A 25,218-nucleotide genomic window follows, 5' to 3' on the forward strand; every position below is an offset into this window, starting at 1 on the left:
GGGGTTATGGATCAATGCACTGCTGTGGTCTGCACATCTCCCCCTACTGGACAGATATCAAATCCGGGTTTATAGATCAATACACTGCTATGGTCTACACAGCTCCCCGTGCTGGACAGAAATCTAGTCTGGGTTTTTCGATCAATACACTGTTGTAGACTCCACATCTCCCCATCCTGGACAGATATCTAGTCGCGCGTTATAGAGCAATGCACTGCTGTGGTCTGCACAACTCCCCGTCCTGGTCAGATACCAAGTCCGGGGTTATAGATCAGTGCACTGCTGTGATCTGCACAGCTCACCGTCCTGGACAGATATCTAGTCTGGGTTTATAGATCAATGCACTGTTGTGGTCTGCACAGCTCCCCATCCTGGACGGATATCTAGTCCGGGTTTATAGATCAATGCACTGCTGTGGTCTACACAGCTCTCCACCCTGGACAGATATCTAGTCCGGGTTTATAGATCAATGCATTGCTGTGGTCTGCACAGCTCCCCATGCTGGACAGATATCTAGTCTGGGGTTATAGATCAATGCACTGCTGTGGTCTGCACAGCTCCCCGTCCTGGACAGATATCTAGTCTGGTTTTATAGATCAATGCACTGCTGTGGTCTGCACAGCTCCCCGACCTGGACAGATATCAAATCTGTGTTTATAGATCAATGCACTGCTATTGTCTACACAGCTCCGCGTGCTGGACAGACATCTAGTTCGGGTTTATAGATCAATGCACTGCTGTGGTCTGCACAGCTCCCCGTCCTGGACAGATATCTTGTTCGGTTTTATAGATCAATGCACTTCTGTCGTCTGCACAGCTCCCCACCCTAGACAGATATCGAGTCCGGGTTTATAGATCAATGCACTGCTCTGGTCTGCACATCTCCCCGTCCTGAACAGATATCCAGTCAGGTGTTATAGATAAATGCACTGCTGTGGTCTGCACAGCTCCCCGTCCTGGACAGATATCTTGTTCGGTTTTATAGATCAATGCACTTCTGTCGTCTGCATAGCTCCCCACCCTAGACAGATATCGAGTCCGGGTTTATAGATCAATGCACTGCTCTGGTCTGCACATCTCCCCGTCCTGAACAGATATCCAGTCAGGGGTTATAGATCAATGCACTGCTGTGGTCTGCACAGCTTTGATTGCTGGATAGATATCTAGTCCAAGTTTATAGATCAATGCACTGCTATGGTCTACACAGCTGTCAGTTCTGGACCGATATCTAGTCCGGGTTAATAGATCAATGCACTGCTGTAGACTCCACAGCTCCCCGTCCTGGACAGATATCTAGTCCGGGTTTATAGATCTATGCACTGCTATTGTCTACACAGCTCCCCGTCATGGACAAGTATCTAGTCCGTGTGTACAGATCAATGAACTGCTGTGGTCTGCACAGCTCCCCGTCCTGGACAGGTATCTAGTCTGGGTTTATAGATCAATGCACTGCTGTGGTCTGCACAGCTCCCCGTCCTGGACAGATATATAGTCCGGGGTTATAGATCAATGCACTGCTGTGGTCTGCACAGCTCCCCGTCCTGGACAGATATCTAGTCCAGGTATATTGATGAATGCACTGCTGTGGTCTACACAGCTCCCCGTCCTGAACAGATATCCAGTCAGGGGATATAGATCAATGCACTGCTGTGGTCTGCACAGCTCCCTGTCCTGGACAGATATCTCGTACGGGTTGAAACAGCAATGCACTGCTGTGATCTGCACAGCTCCCCGTCCTGGACAGATATCTAGTCTGGGTTTATACATCAATGCACTGCTGTGGTCTGCACAGCTCCCCATGCTGGACAGATATCTAGTCTGGGGTTATAGATCAATGCACTGCTGTGGTCTGCAGAGCTCCCCTTCCTGGACAGATATCTAGTCTGGTTTTATAGATCAATGCACTGCTGTGGTCTGCACAGCTCCCCGACCTGGACAGATATCAAATCCGAGTTTATAGATCAATGCACTGCTATTGTCTACACAGCTCCCCGTGCTGGACAGATATCTAGTTCGGGTTTATAGATCAATGCACTGCTGTCATCTGCACAGCTTTCCGTACTGGACAGATATCTAGTCTGGGTTTATAGATCAATGCACTGCTGTGGTCTGCACAGCTCCTCGTAATGGACAGATATCCATTCTGGGTTTATAGATCAATGCACTGCTGTGGTCTGCACAGCTGCCCGTCCTGGACAGATATCTAGTCCGGGGTTATAGATCAATGCACTGCTTTGCTCTGCACAGCTCCGCGTCCTGGACAGATATCTAGTCCGGGGTTATAGATCAATGCACTGCTGTGGTCTGCACAGCTCCCCGTCCTGGACAGATATCTAGTCTGGTTTTATATATCAATGCACTGCTGTGGTCTGCACAGCCCCCCGACCTGGACAGATATCAAATCTGTGTTTATAGATCAATGCACTGCTATTGTCTACACAGCTCCGCGTGCTGGACAGACATCTAGTTCGGGTTTATAGATCAATGCACTGCTGAGGTCTGCACAGCTCCCCATCCTGGACAGATATCTTGTCCGATTTTATAGATCAATGCACTTCTGTCGTCTGCACAGCTCCCCACCCTAGACAGATATCGAGTCCGGGTTTATAGATCAATGCACTGCTCTGGTCTGCACATCTCCCCGTCCTGAACAGATATCCAGCCAGTGGTTATAGATCAATGCACTGCTGTGGACTGCACAGCTCTGATTGCTGGATAGATATCTAGTCCGAGTTTATAGATCAATGCACTGCTGTAGTCTCCACAGCTCCCCGTCCTGGACAGATATCTAGTCCGGGTTTATAGATCAATGCACTGCTGTGGTCTGCACAGCTCCCCGTCCTGGACAGGTATCTAGTCTGGGTTTATAGATCAATGCACTGCTGTGGTCTGCACAGCTCCCCGTCCTGGACAGATATATAGTCCGGGGTTATAGATCAATGCACTGCTGTGGTCTGCACAGCTCCCCGTCCTGGACAGATATCTAGTCCAGGTATATTGATGAATGCACTGCTGTGGTCTACACAGCTCCCCGTCCTGAACAGATATCCAGTCAGGGGATATAGATCAATGCACTGCTGTGGTCTGCACAGCTCCCTGTCCTGGACAGATATCTCGTACGGGTTGAAACAGCAATGCACTGCTGTGATCTGCACAGCTCCCCGTCCTGGACAGATATCTAGTCTGGGTTTATACATCAATGCACTGCTGTGGTCTGCACAGCTCCCCATGCTGGACAGATATCTAGTCTGGGGTTATAGATCAATGCACTGCTGTGGTCTGCAGAGCTCCCCTTCCTGGACAGATATCTAGTCTGGTTTTATAGATCAATGCACTGCTGTGGTCTGCACAGCTCCCCGACCTGGACAGATATCAAATCCGAGTTTATAGATCAATGCACTGCTATTGTCTACACAGCTCCCCGTGCTGGACAGATATCTAGTTCGGGTTTATAGATCAATGCACTGCTGTCATCTGCACAGCTTTCCGTACTGGACAGATATCTAGTCTGGGTTTATAGATCAATGCACTGCTGTGGTCTGCACAGCTCCTCGTAATGGACAGATATCCATTCTGGGTTTATAGATCAATGCACTGCTGTGGTCTGCACAGCTGCCCGTCCTGGACAGATATCTAGTCCGGGGTTATAGATCAATGCACTGCTTTGCTCTGCACAGCTCCCCGTCCTGGACAGATATCTAGTCCGGGGTTATAGATCAATGCACTGCTGTGGTCTGCACAGCTCCCCGTCCTGGACAGATATCTAGTCTGGTTTTATATATCAATGCACTGCTGTGGTCTGCACAGCCCCCCGACCTGGACAGATATCAAATCTGTGTTTATAGATCAATGCACTGCTATTGTCTACACAGCTCCGCGTGCTGGACAGACATCTAGTTCGGGTTTATAGATCAATGCACTGCTGAGGTCTGCACAGCTCCCCATCCTGGACAGATATCTTGTCCGATTTTATAGATCAATGCACTTCTGTCGTCTGCACAGCTCCCCACCCTAGACAGATATCGAGTCCGGGTTTATAGATCAATGCACTGCTCTGGTCTGCACATCTCCCCGTCCTGAACAGATATCCAGCCAGTGGTTATAGATCAATGCACTGCTGTGGTCTGCACAGCTCTGATTGCTGGATAGATATCTAGTCCGAGTTTATAGATCAATGCACTGCTGTAGTCTCCACAGCTCCCCGTCCTGGACAGATATCTAGTCCGGGTTTATAGATCAATGCACTGCTGTGGTCTGCACAGCTCCCCGTCCTGGACAGGTATCTAGTCCGGATGTATAGATCAATGAACTACTGTGGTCTGCACAGCTCCCCGTCCTGGACAGGTATCTAGTCTGGGTTTATAGATCAATGCACTGCTGTGGACTGCACAGCTCCCCGTCCTGGACAGATATATAGTCCGGGATTATAGATCAATGCACTGCTGTGGTCTGCACAGCTCCCCGTCCTGGACAGATATCTCGTCCAGGTATATTAATGAATGCACTGCTGTGGTCTACACAGCTCCCCGTCCTGAACAGATATCCAGTCAGGGGATATAGATCAATGCACTGCTGTGGTCTGCACAGCTCCCTGTCCTGGACAGATATCACGTCCGGGTTTATACATCAATGCACTGCTGTGATCTGCACAGCTCCCCGTCCTGACCAGATATCTCGTCTGGGTTTATAGATCAATGCACTGCTGTGGTCTGCACAGCTCCCCGTCCTGGACAGATATCTAGTCCGGGTTTATAGATCAATGCACTGCTGTGGTCTACACAGCTCTCCACCATGGACAGATATCTAGTCCGGGTTTGTAGATGAATGCATTGCTGTGGTCTGCACAGCTCCCCCTGCTGGACAGATATCTAGTCTGGGGTTATAGATCAATGCACTGCTATGGTCTACACAGCTCCCCGTCCTGGACAGATATCTAGTCTGGTTTTATAGATCAATGCACTGCTGTGGTCTGCACAGCTCCCCGACCTGGACAGATATCAATTCCGAGTTTATAGATCAATGCACTGCTATTGTCTACACAGCTCTCCGTGCTGGACAGATATCTAGTTCGGGTTTATAGAACAATGCACTGCTGTCGTCTGCACAGCTTTCCGTACTGGACAGATATCTAGTCTGGGTTTATAGATCAATGCACTGCTGTGGTCTGCACAGCTCCTCGTCATGGACAGATATCCATTCTGGGTTTATAGATCAATTCACTGCTGTGGTCTGCACAACTCTCAGTGCTGGACAGATATCTTGTCCGAGTTTATAGATCAATGCACTGCTGTGGTCAACACAGCTGTCCACCCTGGACAGATATCTAGTCCGGGTTTATAGAACAATGCACTGCTGTGGTCTGCACAGCTCCCCGTCCTGGACAGATATCTAGTCCGGGTTTATAGATCAATGCACGGCTGTGGTCTGCAAAGCTCCCCGTCCTGGACAGATATCTAGTCTGGGTTTATAGATCAATGCACTGCTGTGGTCTGCACAGCTCCCCGTCCTGAACAGATATCCAGTCAGGGGTTATAGATCAATGCACTGCTGTGGTCTGCACAGCTCTCAGTGCTGGATAGATATGTAGTCCGAGTTTATAGATCCATGCACTGCTGTGCTCTGCCCAGCTCCCCGTCCTGGACAGATATCTAGTCCGGGGTTATAGATCAATGCACTGCTGTGGTCTTCACAGCTCCCCGTCCTGGACAGATATCTAGTCCAGGTTTCTCGATCAATGCACTGCTGTGGTCTGCACAGCTCCCCGTCCTGGACAGATATCTAGTCCGTTTTTATAGATCAATGCACTGCTGTGGTCTGCACAGCTCCCCGTCCTGGACAGATATTTAGTCTGGGTTTATAGATCAATGCACTGCTGTGGTCTGCACAGCTCCCCGTCCTGGACAGATATCTAGTCTGGGGTTACAGATCAATGCGCTGCAGTGGTCTGCACAGATCCCCTTCCTGGACAGATATCTAGTCTGGGTTTATAGATCAATGCATTGCTATGGTCTGCACAGCTCCCTGTCCTGGACAGTTATCTAGTCTGGGGTTATAGATCAATGCACTGCTATGGTCTGCACAGCTCCCCGTCCTGGACAGATATCCAGTCAGGGGTTATAGATCAATGCACTGCTGTGGTCTGCACAGCTCTCAGTGCTGGATAGATATCTAGTCCGAGTTTATAGATCAATGCACTGCTGTGGTCTGCACAGCTCCCCGTCCTGGACAGATATGTATTCTGGGTTTATAGATCAATGCACTGCTGTGGTCTGCACAGCTCCCCGTCCTGGATAGATATCTAATCCGTGTTTATAGATCAATGCACTGCTGTCGTCTGCACAGCTCCCCACGCTGGACAGATATCTCGTCTGGGTTTATAGGTCAATGCACTGCTGTGGTCTGCACAGCTCCCCGTCCTGGACATTTCCCTCGTTCGGGTTTATAGATCAATGCACTGCTGTGGTCTGCACAGCTCCCCGTCCTGGACAGATATCTAATCCGGGTGATTAGATCAATGCACTGCTGTGGTCTCCACAGCTCCCCATCCTGGACAGATATCTAGTCTGGGTTTTTAGATCAATGCACTGCTGTGGTCTGACGGCTCGGTGTCCTGGACAGATATCTAGTCTGGGTTTATAGATCAATGCACTGCTGTGGCCGACACAGCTCCCCGTCCTGGACAGATATCTAGTCCGGGTTTATAGATCAATGCACTGCTGTGGTCTGCACAGCTCCCCGTCACGGGACATATATCTAGTCCGGGTTTATAGATCAATGCACTGCTGTGGTCTGCACAGCTCCCCGTCACGGAACATATATCTAGCCCGGGTTTATAGATCAATGCACTGCTATAGTCTCCACAGCTCCCCGTCCTGGACAGATATCTAGTCTGGGTTTATAGATCAATGCACTGCTGTAGTCTGCACAGCTCCCCGTCCTGGACAGACATCTAGTCCGGGGTTATAGATCAATGCACTGCTGTAGTCTGCACAGCTCCCCGTCCTGGACAGATATCTAGTCCGGGGTTATAGATCAATGCACTGCTGTGGTCTGCACAGCTCCCCGTCCTGGACAGATATCTAGTCCGGGTTTATAGATCAATGCACTGCTGTGGTCTTCACAGCTCTCCACCCTGGACAGATATCTAGTCCGGGTTTATAGATCAATGCATTGCTGTGGTCTGCACAACTCCCCATGCTGGACAGATATCTAGTCTGGGGTTATAGATCAATGCACTGCTGTGGTCTGCAGAGCTCCCCTTCCTGGACAGATATCCAGTCTGGTTTTATAGATCAATGCACTGCTGTGGTCTGCACAGCTCCCCGACCTGGACAGATATCAAATCCGAGTTTACAGATCAATGCACTGCTATTGTCTACACAGCTCCCCGTGCTGGACAGATATCTAGTTCGGGTTTATAGATCAATGTACTGCTGTGGTCTGCACAGCTCCCCGTCCTGGACAGATATCTTGTCCGGGTTTATAGATCAATGCACTGCTGTGGTCTGCACAGCTCCTCGTAATGGACAGATATCCATTCTGGGTTTATAGATCAATGCACTGCTGTGGTCTGCACAACTCTCAGTGCTGGACAGATATCTTGTCCGAGTTTATAGATCAATGCACTGCTGTGGTCTACACAGCTGTCCACCCTGGACAGATATCTAGTCCGGGTTTATAGATCAATGCACTGCTGTGGTCTGTAAAGCTCCCCGTCCTGGACAGAGATCTAGTCTGGGTTTATAGATCAATGGACTGCTGTGGTCTGCACAGCTCCCCGTCCTGGACAGATATCTAGTCCGGGGTTATAGATCAATGCACTGCTGTGGTCTGCTCAGCTCCCCGTCCTGGACAGATATCTAGTCCGGGTTTATAGATCAATGCACTGCTGTGGTCTGCACAGCTCCCCGTCCTGGACAGATATCTAGTCCGTGTTTATAGATCAATGCACTGCTGTGGTCTGCACACCCCCCCCCTCCTGGACAGATATTTAGTCTGGGTTTATAGATCAATGCACTGCTGTGGTCTGCACTGCTCCCCGTCCTGGACAGATATCTAGTCTGGGGTTACAGATCAATGCGCTGCTGTGGTCTGCACAGATCCCCTTCCTGGACAGATATCTAGTCTGGGTTTATAGATCAATGCATTGCTATGGTCTGCACAGCTCCCCGTCCTGGACAGTTATCTAGTCTGGGGTTATAGATCAATGCACTGCTATGGTCTGCAAAGCTCCCCGTCCTGGACAGATATCTCGTCTGGGTTTCTAGATCAATGTACTGCTGTGGTCTAAACACCTACCGTCCTGAACAGATATCCAGTCAGGGGTTATAGATCAATGCACTGCTGTGGTAAGGACACATCCCCACGCTGGACAGATATCTCGTCTGGGTTTATAGATCAATGCACTGCTGTGGTCTGCACAGCTCCCGGTCCTGGACATTTCCCTAGTTCGGGTTTATAGATCAATGCACTGCTGTGGTCTGCACAGCTCCCCGTCCTGTACAGATATCTAGTCCGGGTTTATACATCAATGCACTTCTGTGGTCTGCACAGCTCCCCGTGCTGGACAGATATCTAATCCGGGTGTATAGATCAATGCACTGCTGTGGTCTCCACAGCTCCCCATCCTGGACAGATATCTAGTCTGGGTTTATAGATCAATGCACTGCTGTGGTCTGACGGCTCGCTGTCCTGGACAGATATCTGGTCTGGGTTTATAGATCAATGCACTGCTGTGGTCTGCACATCTCCCCGTCCTGGGCAGATATCTAGTCTGGGTTTATCGATCAATGTACTGCTGTGGTCTGCACAGCTCCCCGTCCTGGACAGATATCTAATCCGTGTTTATAGATCAATGCACTGCTGTGGTCTGCACAGCTCCCCACGCTGGACAGATATCTAGTCTGGGTTTCTAGATCAATGCACTGCTGTGGTCTGCACAGCTCCCCGTCCTGGACATTTCCCTAGTCCGGGTTTATAGATCAATGCACTGTTGTGGTCTGCACAGCTCCCCGTCCTGGACAGATATCTAGTCCGGGTTTATAGATCAATGCACTTCTGTGGTCTGCACAGCTCCCAGTGCTGGACAGATATCTAATCCGGGTGTATAGATCAATGCTCTGCTGTGGTCTCCACAGCTCCCCATCCTGGACAGATATCTAGTCTGGGTTTATAGATCAATGCACTGCTGTGGTCTGACGGCTCGCTGTCCTGGACAGATATCTAGTCTGGGTTTATAGATCAATGCACTGCTGTGGCCGACACAGCTCCCCGTCCTGGACAGATATCTAGTCCGGGTTTATAGATCAATGCACTGCTGTGGTCTGCACAGCTCCCCGTCACGGGACATATATCTAGTCCGGGTTTATAGATCAATGCACTGCTATAGTCTCCACAGCTCCCCGTCCTGGACAGATATCTAGTCTGGGTTTATAGATCAATGCACTGCTGTGGTCTGCACAGCTCCCCGTCCTGGACAGATATCTAGTCCGGGGTTATAGATCAATGCACTGCTGTGGTCTGCACAGCTCGCCGTCCTGGACAGATATCTAGTCTGGGGTTATAGATCAATGCACTGCTGTGGTCTGCACAGCTCCCCGTCCTGGACAGGTATCCAGTCCGTGTTTATAGATCAATGCACTGCTGTAGTCTGCACAGCTCCCCGTGCTGGACAGATATCTAGTCCGGGGTTTTGGATCAATGCACTGCTGCGGTCTGCACAGCTCCCCGTCCTGGACAGATATCAAATCCGGGTTTATAGATCAATGCACTGCTACAGTCTACACAGCTGTCAGTTCTGGACCGATATCTAGTCCGGGTTTATAGATCAATGCACTGCTGTAGACTCCACAGCTCCCCTTCCTGGACAGATATCTAGTCCGGGTTTATAGATCTATGCACTGCTATTGTCTACACAGCTCCCCGTGCTGGACAGATATCTAGTCCGGGTTTATCGATCAATGCACTGCTGTGGTCTGCACAGCTCCCCGTCCTGGACAGATATCGAGTCCGGGGTTATAGGTCAATGCACTGCTGTGGTCTGCACAACTCCCCGTCCTGGTCAGATATCAAGTCCGAGTTTATAGATCAATGCACTGCTGTGGTCTGCACAGCTCCCCGTCCGGGACAGATATCTCGTGAGCGGTTTTAGATCAATGCACGGCTGTGGTCTGCACAGCTCTCCAACCTTAACAGATATCTAGTCCGGGTTTATAGATCAATGCACTTCTGTGGTCTGCCCAGCTCCCCGTCCTGGACAGGTATCTAGTCCGGGGGTATAGATCAATGCACTGCTGTGGTCTGCACAGCTCCCCGTGCTGGACAGATATCTAGTCCGGGGTTATAGATCAATGCACTGCTGTAGTCTCCACAGCTCCCCGTCCTGGACAGATATCTAGTCCGGGTTTATAGATCAATGCACTGCTGTGGTCTGCAAAGCTCCCCGTCCTGGACAGATATCTAGTCCGGGGTTATAGATCAATGCACTGCTGTGGTCTGCACAGCTCCCCGTCCTGGACAGATATCTAGTCCTGGTTTATAGATCAATGCACTGTTGTGGTCTGCACAGCTCCTCTTCCTGGAGCGATATCTCGTCCGGGTTTATAGATCACTGCACTGCTGTGGTCTGCACAGCTCTTCGTCACGGGACATATATCGAGTCCGGGTTTATAGATCAATGCACTGCTGTGGTCTACACAGCTCTCCACCCTGGACAGATATCTAGTCCGGGTTTATAGATCAATGCACTGCTATAGTCTCCACAGCTCCCCGTCCTGGACAGATATCTGGTCTGGGTTTATAGATCAATGCACTGCTGTGGTCTGCACAGCTCCCCGTCCTGGACAGATATCTAGTCCGGGGTTATAGATCAATGCACAGCTGTGGTCGGCACAGCTCTCTGTGCTGGACAGATATCTAGTATGTGGTTATAGATCAATGCACTGCTGTGGTCTGCACAGCTCACCGTCCTGGACAGGTATCCAGTCCGTGTTTATAGATCAATGCTCTGCTGAGGTGTGCACAACTCCCCGTGCTGGACAGATATCTAGTCCGGGGTTATGGATCAATGCACTGCTGTGGTCTGCACAGCACCCCGTCCTGGACAGATATCAAATCCGGGTTTATAGATCAATGCTCTGCGACGGTCTACACATCTCCCCGTGCTGGACAGATATCTAGTCCGGGTTTATAGATCAATGCACTGCTGTGGTCTGCACAGCTCCCCGTCCTGGACAGATATCTAGTCTGGGTTTATAGATCAATGAACATCTGTGGTCTGCACAGCTCCCCACCCTGGACAGATATTAGTCCGAGTTTATCGATCAATGCACTGCTGTGGTCTGCACAGCTCCCCGTCCTGGACAGATATCGAGTCCGGGGTTATAGATCAATGCACTGCTGTGGTCTGCACAACTCCCCGTCCTGGTCAGATATCAAGTCCGAGTTTATAGATCAATGCACTGCTGTGGTCTACACAGCTCTCCACCCTGGACAGATATCTAGTCCGGGTTTATAGATCAATGCACTGCTATAGTCTCCACAGCTCCCCGTCCTGGACAGATATCTGGTCTGGGTTTATAGATCAATGCACTGCTGTGGTCTGCACAGCTCCCCGTCCTGGACAGATATCTAGTCCGGGGTTATAGATCAATGCACAGCTGTGGTCTGCACAGCTCTCTGTGCTGGACAGATATCTAGTATGTGGTTATAGATCAATGCACTGCTGTGGTCTGCACAGCTCACCGTCCTGGACAGGTATTCAGTCCGTGTTTATAGATCAATGCTCTGCTGAGGTGTGCACAACTCCCCGTGCTGGACAGATATCTAGTCCGGGGTTATGGATCAATGCACTGCTGTCGTCTGCACAGCACCCCGTCCTGGACAGATATCAAATCCGGGTTTATAGATCAATGCTCTGCGACGGTCTACACATCTCCCCGTGCTGGACAGATATCTAGTCCGGGTTTATAGATCAATGCACTTCTGTGGTCTGCACAGCTCCCAGTGCTGGACAGATATCTAATCCGGGTGTATAGATCAATGCTCTGCTGTGGTCTCCACAGCTCCCCATCCTGGACAGATATCTAGTCTGGGTTTATAGATCAATGCACTGCTGTGGTCTGACGGCTCGCTGTCCTGGACAGATATCTAGTCTGGGTTTATAGATCAATGCACTGCTGTGGCCGACACAGCTCCCCGTCCTGGACAGATATCTAGTCCGGGTTTATAGATCAATGCACTGCTGTGGTCTGCACAGCTCCCCGTCACGGGACATATATCTAGTCCGGGTTTATAGATCAATGCACTGCTATAGTCTCCACAGCTCCCCGTCCTGGACAGATATCTAGTCTGGGTTTATACATCAATGCACTGCTGTGGTCTGCACAGCTCCCCGTCCTGGACAGATATCTAGTCCGGGGTTATAGATCAATGCACTGCTGTGGTCTGCACAGCTCGCCGTCCTGGACAGATATCTAGTCTGGGGTTATAGATCAATGCACTGCTGTGGTCTGCACAGCTCCCCGTCCTGGACAGGTATCCAGTCCGTGTTTATAGATCAATGCACTGCTGTAGTCTGCACAGCTCCCCGTGCTGGACAGATATCTAGTCCGGGGTTTTGGATCAATGCACTGCTGCGGTCTGCACAGCTCCCCGTCCTGGACAGATATCAAATCCGGGTTTATAGATCAATGCACTGCTACAGTCTACACAGCTGTCAGTTCTGGACCGATATCTAGTCCGGGTTTATAGATCAATGCACTGCTGTAGACTCCACAGCTCCCCTTCCTGGACAGATATCTAGTCCGGGTTTATAGATCTATGCACTGCTATTGTCTACACAGCTCCCCGTGCTGGACAGATATCTAGTCCGGGTTTATCGATCAATGCACTGCTGTGGTCTGCACAGCTCCCCGTCCTGGACAGATATCGAGTCCGGGGTTATAGGTCAATGCACTGCTGTGGTCTGCACAACTCCCCGTCCTGGTCAGATATCAAGTCCGAGTTTATAGATCAATGCACTGCTGTGGTCTGCACAGCTCCCCGTCCGGGACAGATATCTCGTGAGCGGTTTTAGATCAATGCACGGCTGTGGTCTGCACAGCTCTCCAACTTTAACAGATATCCAGTCCGGGTTTATAGATCAATGCACTTCTGTGGTCTGCCCAGCTCCCCGTCCTGGACAGGTATCTAGTCCGGGGGTATAGATCAATGCACTGCTGTGGTCTGCACAGCTCCCCGTGCTGGACAGATATCTAGTCCGGGGTTATAGATCAATGCACTGCTGTAGTCTCCACAGCTCCCCGTCCTGGACAGATATCTAGTCCGGGTTTATAGATCAATGCACTGTTGTGGTCTGCACAGCTCCTCTTCCTGGAGCGATATCTCGTCCGGGTTTATAGATCACTGCACTGCTGTGGTCTGCACAGCTCTTCGTCACGGGACATATATCGAGTCCGGGTTTATAGATCAATGCACTGCTGTGGTCTACACAGCTCTCCACCCTGGACAGATATCTAGTCCGGGTTTATAGATCAATGCACTGCTATAGTCTCCACAGCTCCCCGTCCTGGACAGATATCTGGTCTGGGTTTATAGATCAATGCACTGCTGTGGTCTGCACAGCTCCCCGTCCTGGACAGATATCTAGTCCGGGGTTATAGATCAATGCACAGCTGTGGTCTGCACAGCTCTCTGTGCTGGACAGATATCTAGTATGTGGTTTTAGATCAATGCACTGCTGTGGTCTGCACAGCTCACCGTCCTGGACAGGTATCCAGTCCGTGTTTATAGATCAATGCTCTGCTGAGGTGTGCACAACTCCCCGTCCTGGACAGATATCAAATCCGGGTTTATAGATCAATGCTCTGCGACGGTCTACACATCTCCCCGTGCTGGACAGATATCTAGTCCGGGTTTATAGATCAATGCACTGCTGTGGTCTGCACAGCTCCCCGTCCTGGACAGATATCTAGTCTGGGTTTATAGATCAATGAACATCTGTGGTCTGCACAGCTCCCCACCCTGGACAGATATTAGTCCGAGTTTATCGATCAATGCACTGCTGTGGTCTGCACAGCTCCCCGTCCTGGACAGATATCGAGTCCGGGGTTATAGATCAATGCACTGCTGTGGTCTGCACAACTCCCCGTCCTGGTCAGATATCAAGTCCGAGTTTATAGATCAATGCACTGCTGTGGTCTGCACAGCTCCCCGTCTGGGACAGATATCTCGTCAGCGGTTTTAGATCAATGCACTGCTGTGGTCTGCACAGCTCTCCAACCTTAACAGATATCTAGTCCGGGTTTATAGATCAATGCACTTCTGTGGTCTGCCCAGCTCCCCGTCCTGGACAGATATAAAATCCGGGTTTATACATCGATGCACTGCTATTGTCTACACAGCTCCCCGTGCTGGACCGATATCTAGTCCGGGTGTATAGATCAATGCACTGCTGTGGTCTGCACAGCTACCCGTGCTGGACAGATATCTAGTCCGGGATTATACATCAATGCACTGCTGTAGTCTCCACAGCTCCCCGTCCTGGACAGATATCTAGTCCGGGTTTATAGATCAATGCACTGCTGTGGTCTGCACAGCTCCCCGTCCTGGACAGATATCTAGTCCGGGGTTATAGATCAATGGACTGCTGTGGTCTGCACAGCTCCCCGTCCTGGACAGATATCTAGTCCTGGTTTATAGATCAATGCACTGTTGGGCTCTGCACAGCTCCTCTTCCTGGAGAGATATCTCGTGCGGGTTTATAGATCACTGCACTGCTGTGGTCTGCACAGCTCCCCATCACGGGACATATATCGAGTCCGGGTTTATAGATCAATGCACTGCTGTGGTCTGCACAGTTCTCAGTGCTGGATAGATATCTAGTCCGAGTTTATAGATCAATGCACTGCTGTGCTCTGCACAGCTCCCCGTCCTGGACAGATATCTAGTCCGGGGTTATAGATCAATGCACTGCTGTGGTCTGCACAGCTCCCCGTCCTGGACAGATATCTAGTCTGGTTTTATATATCAATGCACTGCTGTGGTCTGCACAGCTCCCCGACCTGGACAGATATCAAATCTGTGTTTATAGATCAATGCACTGCTATTGTCTACACAGCTCCGCGTGCAGGACAGACATCTAGTTCGGGTTTATAGATCAATGCACTGCTGAGGACTGCAACTCTCCCCGTCCTGGACAGATATCTAGTCCGTTTTTATAGATCAATGCACTGCTGTGGTCTGCACAGCTCCCCTTCCTGGACAGATATTTAGTCTGGGTTTATAGATCAATGCACTGCTGTGGTCTGCACAGCTCCCCGTCCTGAACAGATATCTAGTCTGGGGTTACAGATCAATGCGCTGCTGTGGTCTGCACAGATCCCCTTCCTGGACAGATATCTAGTCTGGGTTTATAGATCAATGCATTGCTATGGTCTGCACAGCTCCCTGTCCTGGACAGTTATCTAGTCTGGGGTTATAGATCAATGCACTGCTATGGTCTGCACAGCTCCCCGTCCTGGACAGATATCCAGTCAGGGGTTATAGATCAATGCACTGCTGTGGTCTGCACAGCTCTCAGTGCTGGATAGATATCTAGTCCGAGTTTATAGATCAATGCACTGCTGTGCTCTGCCCAGCTCCCCGTCCTGGACAGATATCTAGTCCGGGGTTATAGATCAATCCACTGCTGTGGTCTGCACAGCTCTCAGTGCTGGATAGATATCTAGTCCGAGTTTATAGATCAATGCACTGCTGTGCTCTGCCCAGCTCCCCGTCCTGGACAGATATCGAGTCTGGGTTTATAGATCAATGCACTGCTGTGGTCTGCGCATCTCCCCGTCCTGGACAGATATGTAGTCTGGGTTTATAGATCAATGCACTGCTGTGGTCTGCACAGCTCCCCGTCCTGGACAGATATCTAATCCGTGTTTATAGATCAATGCACTGATGTCGTCTGCAAAGCTCCCCACGCTGGACAGATATCTCGTCTGGGTTTATAGGTCAATGCACTGCTGTGGTCTTCACAGCTCCCCGTCCTGGACATTTCCCTCGTTCGGGTTTATAGATCAATGCACTGCTGTGGTCTGCAGAGCTCCCCGTCCTGGACAGATATCTAGTCCGGGTTTATAGATCAATGCACTTCTGTGGTCTGCACAGCTCCCCGTGCTGGACAGATATCTATTCCGGGTGTATAGATCAATGCACTGCTGTGGTCTCCACAGCTCCCCATCCTGGATAGATATCTAGTCTGGGTTTATAGATCAATGCACTGCTGTGGTCTGACGGCTCGCTGTCCTGGACAGATATCTAGTCTGGGTTTATAGATCAATGCACTGCTGTGGCCGAAACAGCTCCCCGTCCTGGACATATATCTAGTCCGGGTTTATAGATCAATGCACTGCTGTGGTCTGCACAGCTCCCCGTCACGGAACATATATCTAGTCCGGGTTTATAAATCAATGCACTGCTATAGTCTCCACAGCTCCCCGTCCTGGACAGATATCTAGTCTGGGTTTATAGATCAATGCACTGCTGTAGTCTGCACAGCTCCCCGTCCTGGACAGACATCTAGTCCGGGGTTATAGATCAATGCACTGCTGTATTCTGCACAGCTCCCCGTCCTGGACAGATATCTAGTCCGGGGTTATAGATCAATGCACTGCTGTGGTCTGCACAGCTCCCCGTCCTGGACAGATATCTCGTCCGGGGTTATAGATCAATGCACTGCTATGGTCTACACAGCTGTCAGTTCTGGACCGATATCTAGTCCGGGTTTATAGATCAATGCACTGCTGTAGACTCCACAGCTCCCCGTCCTGGACAGATATCTAGTCCAGGTATATTGATGAATGCACTGCTGTGGTCTACACAGCTCCCCGTCCTGAGAGATATCCAGTCAGGGGATATAGATCAATGCACTGCTGTGGTCTGCACAGCTCCCTGTCCTGGACAGATATCTCGTCCGGGTTGAAACAGCAATGCACTGCTGTGATCTGCACAGCTCCCCGTCCTGGACAGATATCTAGTCTGGGTTTATACATCAATGCACTGCTGTGGTCTGCACAGCTCCCCGTCCTGGACAGATATCTAGTCCGGGTTTATAGATCAATGCACTGCTGTGGTCTACACAGCTCTCCACCCTGGACAGATATCTAGTCCGGGGTTATAGATCAATGCATTGCTGTGGTCTGCACAGCTCCCCATGCTGGACAGATATCTAGTCTGGGGTTATAGATCAATGCAATGCTGTGGTCTGCAGAGCTCCCCTTCCTGGACAGATATCTAGTCTGATTTTATAGATCAATGCACTGCTGTGGTCTGCACAGCTCCCCGACCTGGACAGATATCAAATCCGAGTTTACAGATCAATGCACTGCTATTGTCTACACAGCTCCCCGTGCTGGACAGATATCTAGTTCGGGTTTATAGATCAATGTACTGCTGTGGTCTGCACAGCTCCCCGTCCTGGACAGATATCTTGTCCGGGTTTATAGATCAATGCACTGCTGTGGTCTGCACAGCTCCTCGTAATGGACAGATATCCATTCTGGGTTTATAGATCAATGCACTGCTGTGGTCTGCACAACTCTCAGTGCTGGACAGATATCTTGTCCGAGTTTATAGATCAATGCACTGCTGTGGTCTACACAGCTGTCCACCCTGGACAGATATCTAGTCCGGGTTTATAGATCAATGCACTGCTGTGGTCTGTAAAGCTCCCCGTCCTGGACAGATATCTAGTCTGGGTTTTTTGATCAATGCACTGCTGTGGTCTGCACAGCTCCCCGTCCTGAACAGATATCCTGTCAGGGGTTATAGATCAATGCACTGCTGTGGTCTGCACAGCTCTCAGTGCTGGATAGATATCTTGTCCGAGTTTATAGATCAATGCACTGCTGTGCTCTGCACAGCTCCCCGTCCTGGACAGATATCTAGTCCGGGGTTATAGATCAATGCACTGCTGTGGTCTGCACAGCTCCCCGTCCTGGACAGATATCTAGTCCGGGTTTATAGATCAATGCACTGCTGTGGTCTGCACAGCTCCCCATCCTGGATAGATATCTAGTCCGTGTTTATAGATCAATGCACTGCTGTGGTCTGCACAGCTCCCCGTCCTGGACAGATATTTAGTCTGGGTTTATAGATCAATGCACTGCTGTGGTCTGCACTGCTCCCCGTCCTGGACAGATATCTAGTCTGGGGTTACAGATCAATGCGCTGCTGTGGTCTGCACAGATCCCCTTACTGGACAGATATCTGGTCTGGGTTTATAGATCAATGCATTGCTATGGTCTGCACAGCTCCCCGTCCTGGACAGATATCTCGTCTGGGTTTATAGATCAATGTACTGCTGTGGTCTAAACACCTACCGTCCTGGACAGATATCTCGTCTGGGTTTATAGATCAATGCACTGCTGTGGTCTGCACAGCTCCCGGTCCTGGACATTTCCCTAGTTCGGGTTTATAGATCAATGCACTGCTGTGGTCTGCACAGCTCCCCGTCCTGTACAGATATCTAGTCCGGGTTTATACATCAATGCACTTCTGTGGTCTGCACAGCTCCCCGTGCTGGACAGATATCTAATCCGGGTGTATAGATCAATGCACTGCTGTGGTCTCCACAGCTCCCCATCCTGGACAGATATCTAGTTTGGGTTTATAGATCAATGCACTGCTGTGGTCTGACGGCTCGCTGTCCTGGACAGATATCTGGTCTGGGTTTATAGACCAATGCACTGCTGTGGTCTGCACATCTCCCCGTCCTGGGCAGATATCTAGTCTGTGTTTATCGATCAATGCACTGCTGTGGTCTGCACAGCTCCCCGTCCTGGACAGATATCTAATCCGTGTTTATAGATCAATGCACTACTGTGGTCTGCACAGCTCCCCACGGTGGACAGATATCTAGTCTGGGTTTCTAGATCAATGCACTGCTGTGGTCTGCACAGCTCCCCGTCCTGGACATTTCCCTAGTCCGGGTTTATAGATCAATGCACTGTTGTGGTCTGCACAGCTCCCCGTCCTGGACAGATATCTAGTCCGGGTTTATAGATCAATGCACTTCTGTGGTCTGCACAGCTCCCAGTGCTGGACAGATATCTAATCCGGGTGTATAGATCAATGCTCTGCTGTAGTCTCCACAGCTCCCCATCCTGGACAGATATCTAGTCTGGGTTTATAGATCAATGCACTGCTGTGGTCTGACGGCTCGCTGTCCTGGACAGATATCTAGTCTGGGTTTATAGATCAATGCACTGCTGTGGCCGACACAGCTCCCCGTCCTGGACAGATATCTAGTCCGGGTTTATAGATCAATGCACTGCTGTGGTCTGCACAGCTCCCCGTCACGGGACATATATCTAGTCCGGGTTTATAGATCAATGCACTGCTATAGTCTCCACAGCTCCCCGTCCTGGACAGATATCTAGTCTGGGTTTATAGATCAATGCACTGCTGTGGTCTGCACAGCTCCCCGTCCTGGACAGATATCTAGTCCGGGGTTATAGATCAATGCACTGCTGTGGTCAGCACAGCTCGCCGTCCTGGACAGATATCTAGTCTGGGGTTATAGATCAATGCACTGCTGTGGTCTGCACAGCTCGCCGTCCTGGACAGATATCTATTCTGGGTTTATAGATCAATGCACTGCTGTGGTCTGCGCATCTCCCCGTCCTGGACAGATATGTAGTCTGGGTTTATAGATCAATGCACTGCTGTGGTCTGCACAGCTCCCCGTCCTGGACAGATATCTAATCCGTGTTTATAGATCAATGCACTGCTGTCGTCTGCAAAGCTCCCCACGCTGGACAGATATCTCGTCTGGGTTTATAGGTCAATGCACTGCTGTCGTCTGCACAGCTCCCCGTCCTGGACAGGTATCCAGTCCGTGTTTATAGATCAATGCACTGCTGTAGTCTGCACAGCTCCCCGTCCTGGACAGGTATCCAGTCCGTGTTTATTGATCAATGCACTGCTGTAGTCTGCACAGCTCCCCGTGCTGGACAGATATCTAGTCCGGGGTTATGGATCAATGCACTGCTGCGGTCTGCACAGCTCCCCGTCCTGGACAGATATCTAGTCTGGGTTTATAGATCAATGCACTGCTGTGGTCTGCACAGCTCCCCTTCCTGGACAGATATCTAGTCTGGGTTTATAGATCAATGCACTGCTATGGTCTGCACAGCTCCCCGTCCTGGTCAGTTATGTAGTCTGGGGTTGTAGATCAATGCACTGCTATGGTCTGCACAGCTCCCCGTCCTGGACAGATATCTAGTCCGGGTTTGTCGATCAATGCACTGCTGTGGTCTACACAGCTCTCCACCCTGGACAGATATCAAATCCGAGTTTATAGATCAATGCACTGCTATGGTCTACACAGCTCCCCGTGCTGTACAGATATCTATTCTGGGTTTACAGATCAATGCACTGCTATGGTCTACACAGCTGTCAGTGCTGGACAGATATCTAGTCTAGGTATATAGATCAATGCACTGCAGTGGTCTACACAGCTATCCACCCTGGACAGATATCTAGTCCGGGTTTATAGATCAATGCACTGCTGTGGTCTACACAGCTCTCCACCCTAGACAGATATCTAGTCCGGGTTTATAGATCAATGCACTGCTGTAGTCTACACAGCTCCCCGTCCTGGACAGATATCTAGTCCGGGTTGAAAGATCAATGCACTGTTCTGGTCTGCACATCTCCCCATCATGGACAGATATCTAGTCCCGGGTTATAGATCAATGCACAGCTGTGTTCTGCACAACTCCCCGTCATGGTCAGATATCAAGTCCGGGGTTATAGATCAATGCACTGCTGTGATCTGCACAGCTTTCCGTGCTGGACAGATATCTCATCTGGGTTTATAGATCCATGCACTGCTGTGGTCTGCACAGCTCCTCGTCATGGACAGATATCCATTCTGGGTTTATAGATCAATGCACTGCTGTGGTCTGCACAGCTCCCCGTCCGGGACTGATATCTAGTCCGGGTTTATAGATCAATGCACTGCTGTGGTCTGCACAACTCTCAGTGCTGGACAGATATCTAGTCCGAGTTTATAGATCAATGCACTGCTGTGGTCTACACAGCTGTCCACCTTGGACAGATATCTAGTCCGGGTTTATAGATCAATGCACTGCTGTGGTCTGCACAGCTCTCCATCCTGGACAGATGTCTAGTCCGGGTTTATAGATCAATGCACTGCTGTGGTCTGCAAACCTCCCCGTCCTGGACTGATATCTAGTCTGGGTTTATAGATCAATGCACTGCTGTGGTCGGCACAGCTCCCCGTCCTGAACAGATATCCAGTCAGGGGTTATAGATCAATGCACTGCTGTGGTCTGCACAGCTCTCAGTGCTGGATAGATATCTAGTCCGAGTTTATAGATCAATGCATTGCTGTGGTCTGCATAGCTCCCGTCCTGGACAGATATCTAGTCTGGGTTTATAGATCAATGCACTGCTGTGGTCTGCACAGTTCCCTTTCCTGGACAGGTATCTTGTCTGGGTTTATACATCAATGCACTGCTGTGGTCTGCACATCTCCCCGTCCTGGACAGATATCTAGTCTGGTTTTATAGATCAATGCACTGCTGTGGTCTGCACAGCTCCCCGTCCTGGACAGATATCTAGTCCGGGTTTATAGATCAATGCACTGTTCTGGTCTGCACATCTCCCCATCCTGGACAGATATCTAGTCCCGGGTAATAGATCAATGCACAGCTGTGTTCTGCCCAACTCCCCGTCCTGGTCAGATATCAAGTCCGGGGTTATAGATCAGTGCACTGCTGTGATCTGCACAGCTTTCCGTGCTGGACAGATATCTCGTCTGGGTTTATAGATCAATGCACTGCTGTGATCTGCACAGCTCCTCGTCATGGACAGATATCCATTCTGGGTTTATAGATCAATGCACTGCTGTGGTCTGCACAGCTCCCCGTCCGGAACTGATATCTAGTCCGGGTTTATAGATCAATGCACTGCTGTGCTCTGCACAACTCTCAGTGCTGGACAGATATCTAGTCCGAGTTTATAGATCAATGCACTGCTGTGGTCTGCACAGGTCCCCGTCCTGGACAGATATGTAGTCCGGGTTTATAGATCAATGCACTGCTGTGGTCTGCAAAGCTCCCCGTCCTGGACAGATATCTAGTCTGGGTTTATAAATCAATGCACTGCTTTGGTCGGCACAGCTCCCTGTCCTGAACAGATATCCAGTCAGGCGTTATAGATCAATGCACTGCTGTGGTCTGCACAGCTCTCAGTGCAGGACAGATATCTAGTCCGAGTTTATAGATCAATGCACTGCTTTAGTCTCCACAGCTCCCGTCCTGGACAGATATCTAGTCTGGGTTTATAGATCAATGCACTGCTGTGGTCTGCACAGTTCCCTGTCCTGGACAGGTATCTTGTCTGGGTTTATATATCAATGCACTGCTGTGGTCTGCACAGCTCCCCGTCCTGGACAGATATCTAGTCTGGGTTTATACATCAATGCATTGCTGTGGTCTGCACAGCGCCCCGTCCTGGACAGATATCTAGTCCGTGTTTATAGATCAATGCACTGCTATGGTCTGCACAGCGCCCCGTCCTGGACAGATATCTAGTCTGGTTTTATAGATCAATGCACTGCTGTGGTCTGCACAGCTCCCCGACCTGGACAGATATCTATTCTGGGTTTACAGATCAATGCACTGCTATGGTCTACACAGCTGTCAGTGCTGGACAGATATCTAGTCTAGGTATATAGATCAATGCACTGCAGTGGTCTACACAGCTCTCCACCCTGGACAGATATGTAGTCCGGATTTATAGATCAATGCACTGCTGTGGTCTACACAGCTCTCCACCCTGGACAGATATCTAGTCCGGGTTTATAGAGCAATGCACTACTGTGGTCTGCACAGCTCCCCGTCCTGAACAGATATCCAGTCAGGGGTTATAGATTAATGCACTGCTTTGGTCAGCGCAGCTCTCAGTTCTGGCCAGATACCTAGTCCGAGTTTATAGATGAAGATCAATGCACTGCTGTAGTCTCCACAGCTCCCAGTCCTAGACAGATATCTAGTCTGGGTTTATAGATCAATGCACTGTTGTGGTCTTCCCAGCTCCCCGTCCTGGACAGATATCTAGTTTGGCTTTATGGTTCAATGCACTGCTGTGGTCTGCACAGCTCCCCGTCCTGGACAGATATCTAGTCCGGGTTTATAGATCAATGCACTGCTGTGGTCTGCACATCTTTCCATCCTTGACAGATGTCTAGTCCGGGGTTATAGATCAATGCACTGCTGTGGTCTGCACATCTCCCAGTCCTGGACAGATATCTAGTCCGGGGTTTTAGATCAATGCACTGCTGTGGTCTGCACAGCTCCCCGTCCTGGACAGATATCTCGTCTGGGTTTATAGTTCAATGCACTGCTGTGGTCTGCACAGCTCCCCGCCCTGGACAGATATCTATTCCGTGTTTATAGATCAATGCACTGCTGTGGTCTGCACAGTTCCCCGTCCTGGACGGATAACTCGTCTGGGTTTATAGATCAATGCACTGCTGTGGTCTGCACAGCTCCCCGTCCGGTAGAGATATCTAGTCCGGGGTTTTAGATCAATGCACCGCTGTAGTCTCCACAGCTCCCCGTCCTGGACAGATATCTAGTCCGGGTTTATAGATCAATGCACTGCTGCAGTCTGCACAACTGCCCATCCTGGACAGACATGTAGTCTGGGTTTATAGATCAATGCACTGCTATAGACACCACAGCTCCCCGTCTTGGACAGATATCTTGTCCGTGTTTATACATCAATGCACTGCTGTGGTCTGCACAGCTCCCCGTCCGGTAGAGATATCTAGTCCGGGGTTTTAGATCAATGCACCGCTGTAGTCTCCACAGCTCCCCGTCCTGGACAGATATCTAGTCCGGGTTTATAGATCAATGCACTGCTGTGGTCTACACAGCTCCCCGCCCTGGACAGCTATCTAGTCCGTGTTTATAGATCAATGCATTGCTGTGGTCTGCACAGCTCCCCGTTCTGGACAGATATCTAGTCCGGGTTTATCGATCAATGCACTGCTGTGGTCTGCACATCTCCCCATCCTGGACAGATATCTAGTCCGGGGTATAGATTAATACACTGCTTTGGTGAGCACAACTCCCCTTCCTGGACAGATATCTAGTCCGGTGTTATAGATCAGTGCACTGCTGTGATCTGCACAGCCCTCCGTGCTGGACAGATATCTAGTCCGGGGTTATAGATCAATGCACTGCTGTGGTCTGCACAGCTCTCAGTGCTAGACAGATGTCTAGTCGGAGTTTATAGATCAATGCACTGCTGTGGTCTGCACAACTCCCCGTGCTGGACAGATATCTAGTCCGGGGTTATGGATCAATGCACTGCTGTGGTCTGCACAGCTCCCCGTGCTGGATAGATATCTAGTCCGGGTTTATAGATCAATGCACTGCTGTGTTCTGCACAGCTCCCCATCCTGGACAGATATCTAGTCCGGGGTTAGAGATCAATGCACTGCTGTGGTCTGCACAGCTCCCCGTCCTGGACAGATATCTAGTCCGGGGTTAGAGATCAATGCACTGCTGTGGTCTGCACAGCTCCCCATCCTGGACAGATATCTAGTCCGGGGTTAGAGATCAATGCACTGCTGTGGTCTGCACAGCTCCCCATCCTGGACAGATATCTAGTCTGGGATTATAGATCAATGCACTGCTGTGGTCTGCACAGCTCCCCGTGCTGGACAGATATCTAGTCCGGGGTTATAGATCAATGCACTGCTGTGGTCTGCACAACTCCGCGCCCTGGACAGATAACTAGTCCGTGTTTATAGATCAATGCATTGCTGTGGTCTGCACAGCTCCCCGTGCTGGACAGATATCTAGTCCGGGGTTATGGATCAATGCACTGCTGTGGTCTGCACAGCTCCCCGTCCTGGTTAGATATCAAATCCGGGTTTATAGATCAATGCACTGCTATGGTCTACACAGCTAACAGTGCTGGACCGATATCTAGTTCGGGTTTATAGATCAATGCACTGCTGTGGTCTGCACAGCTCCCCGTCGTGGACAGATATCTAGTCCGGGTTTATAGATCAATGCACTGCTGTGGTCTGCACAGCTCCCCACCCTGGACAGATGTCTCGTCCGGGTTTATAGATCAAAGCACTGCTATGGTCTGCACAGCTTCCAATCCTGGACAGATATCTCG

This window comes from Chiloscyllium punctatum, chromosome 34, assembly GCF_047496795.1.
Source record: "Chiloscyllium punctatum isolate Juve2018m chromosome 34, sChiPun1.3, whole genome shotgun sequence".
In the NCBI taxonomy this organism is placed as follows: domain Eukaryota; kingdom Metazoa; phylum Chordata; class Chondrichthyes; order Orectolobiformes; family Hemiscylliidae; genus Chiloscyllium; species Chiloscyllium punctatum.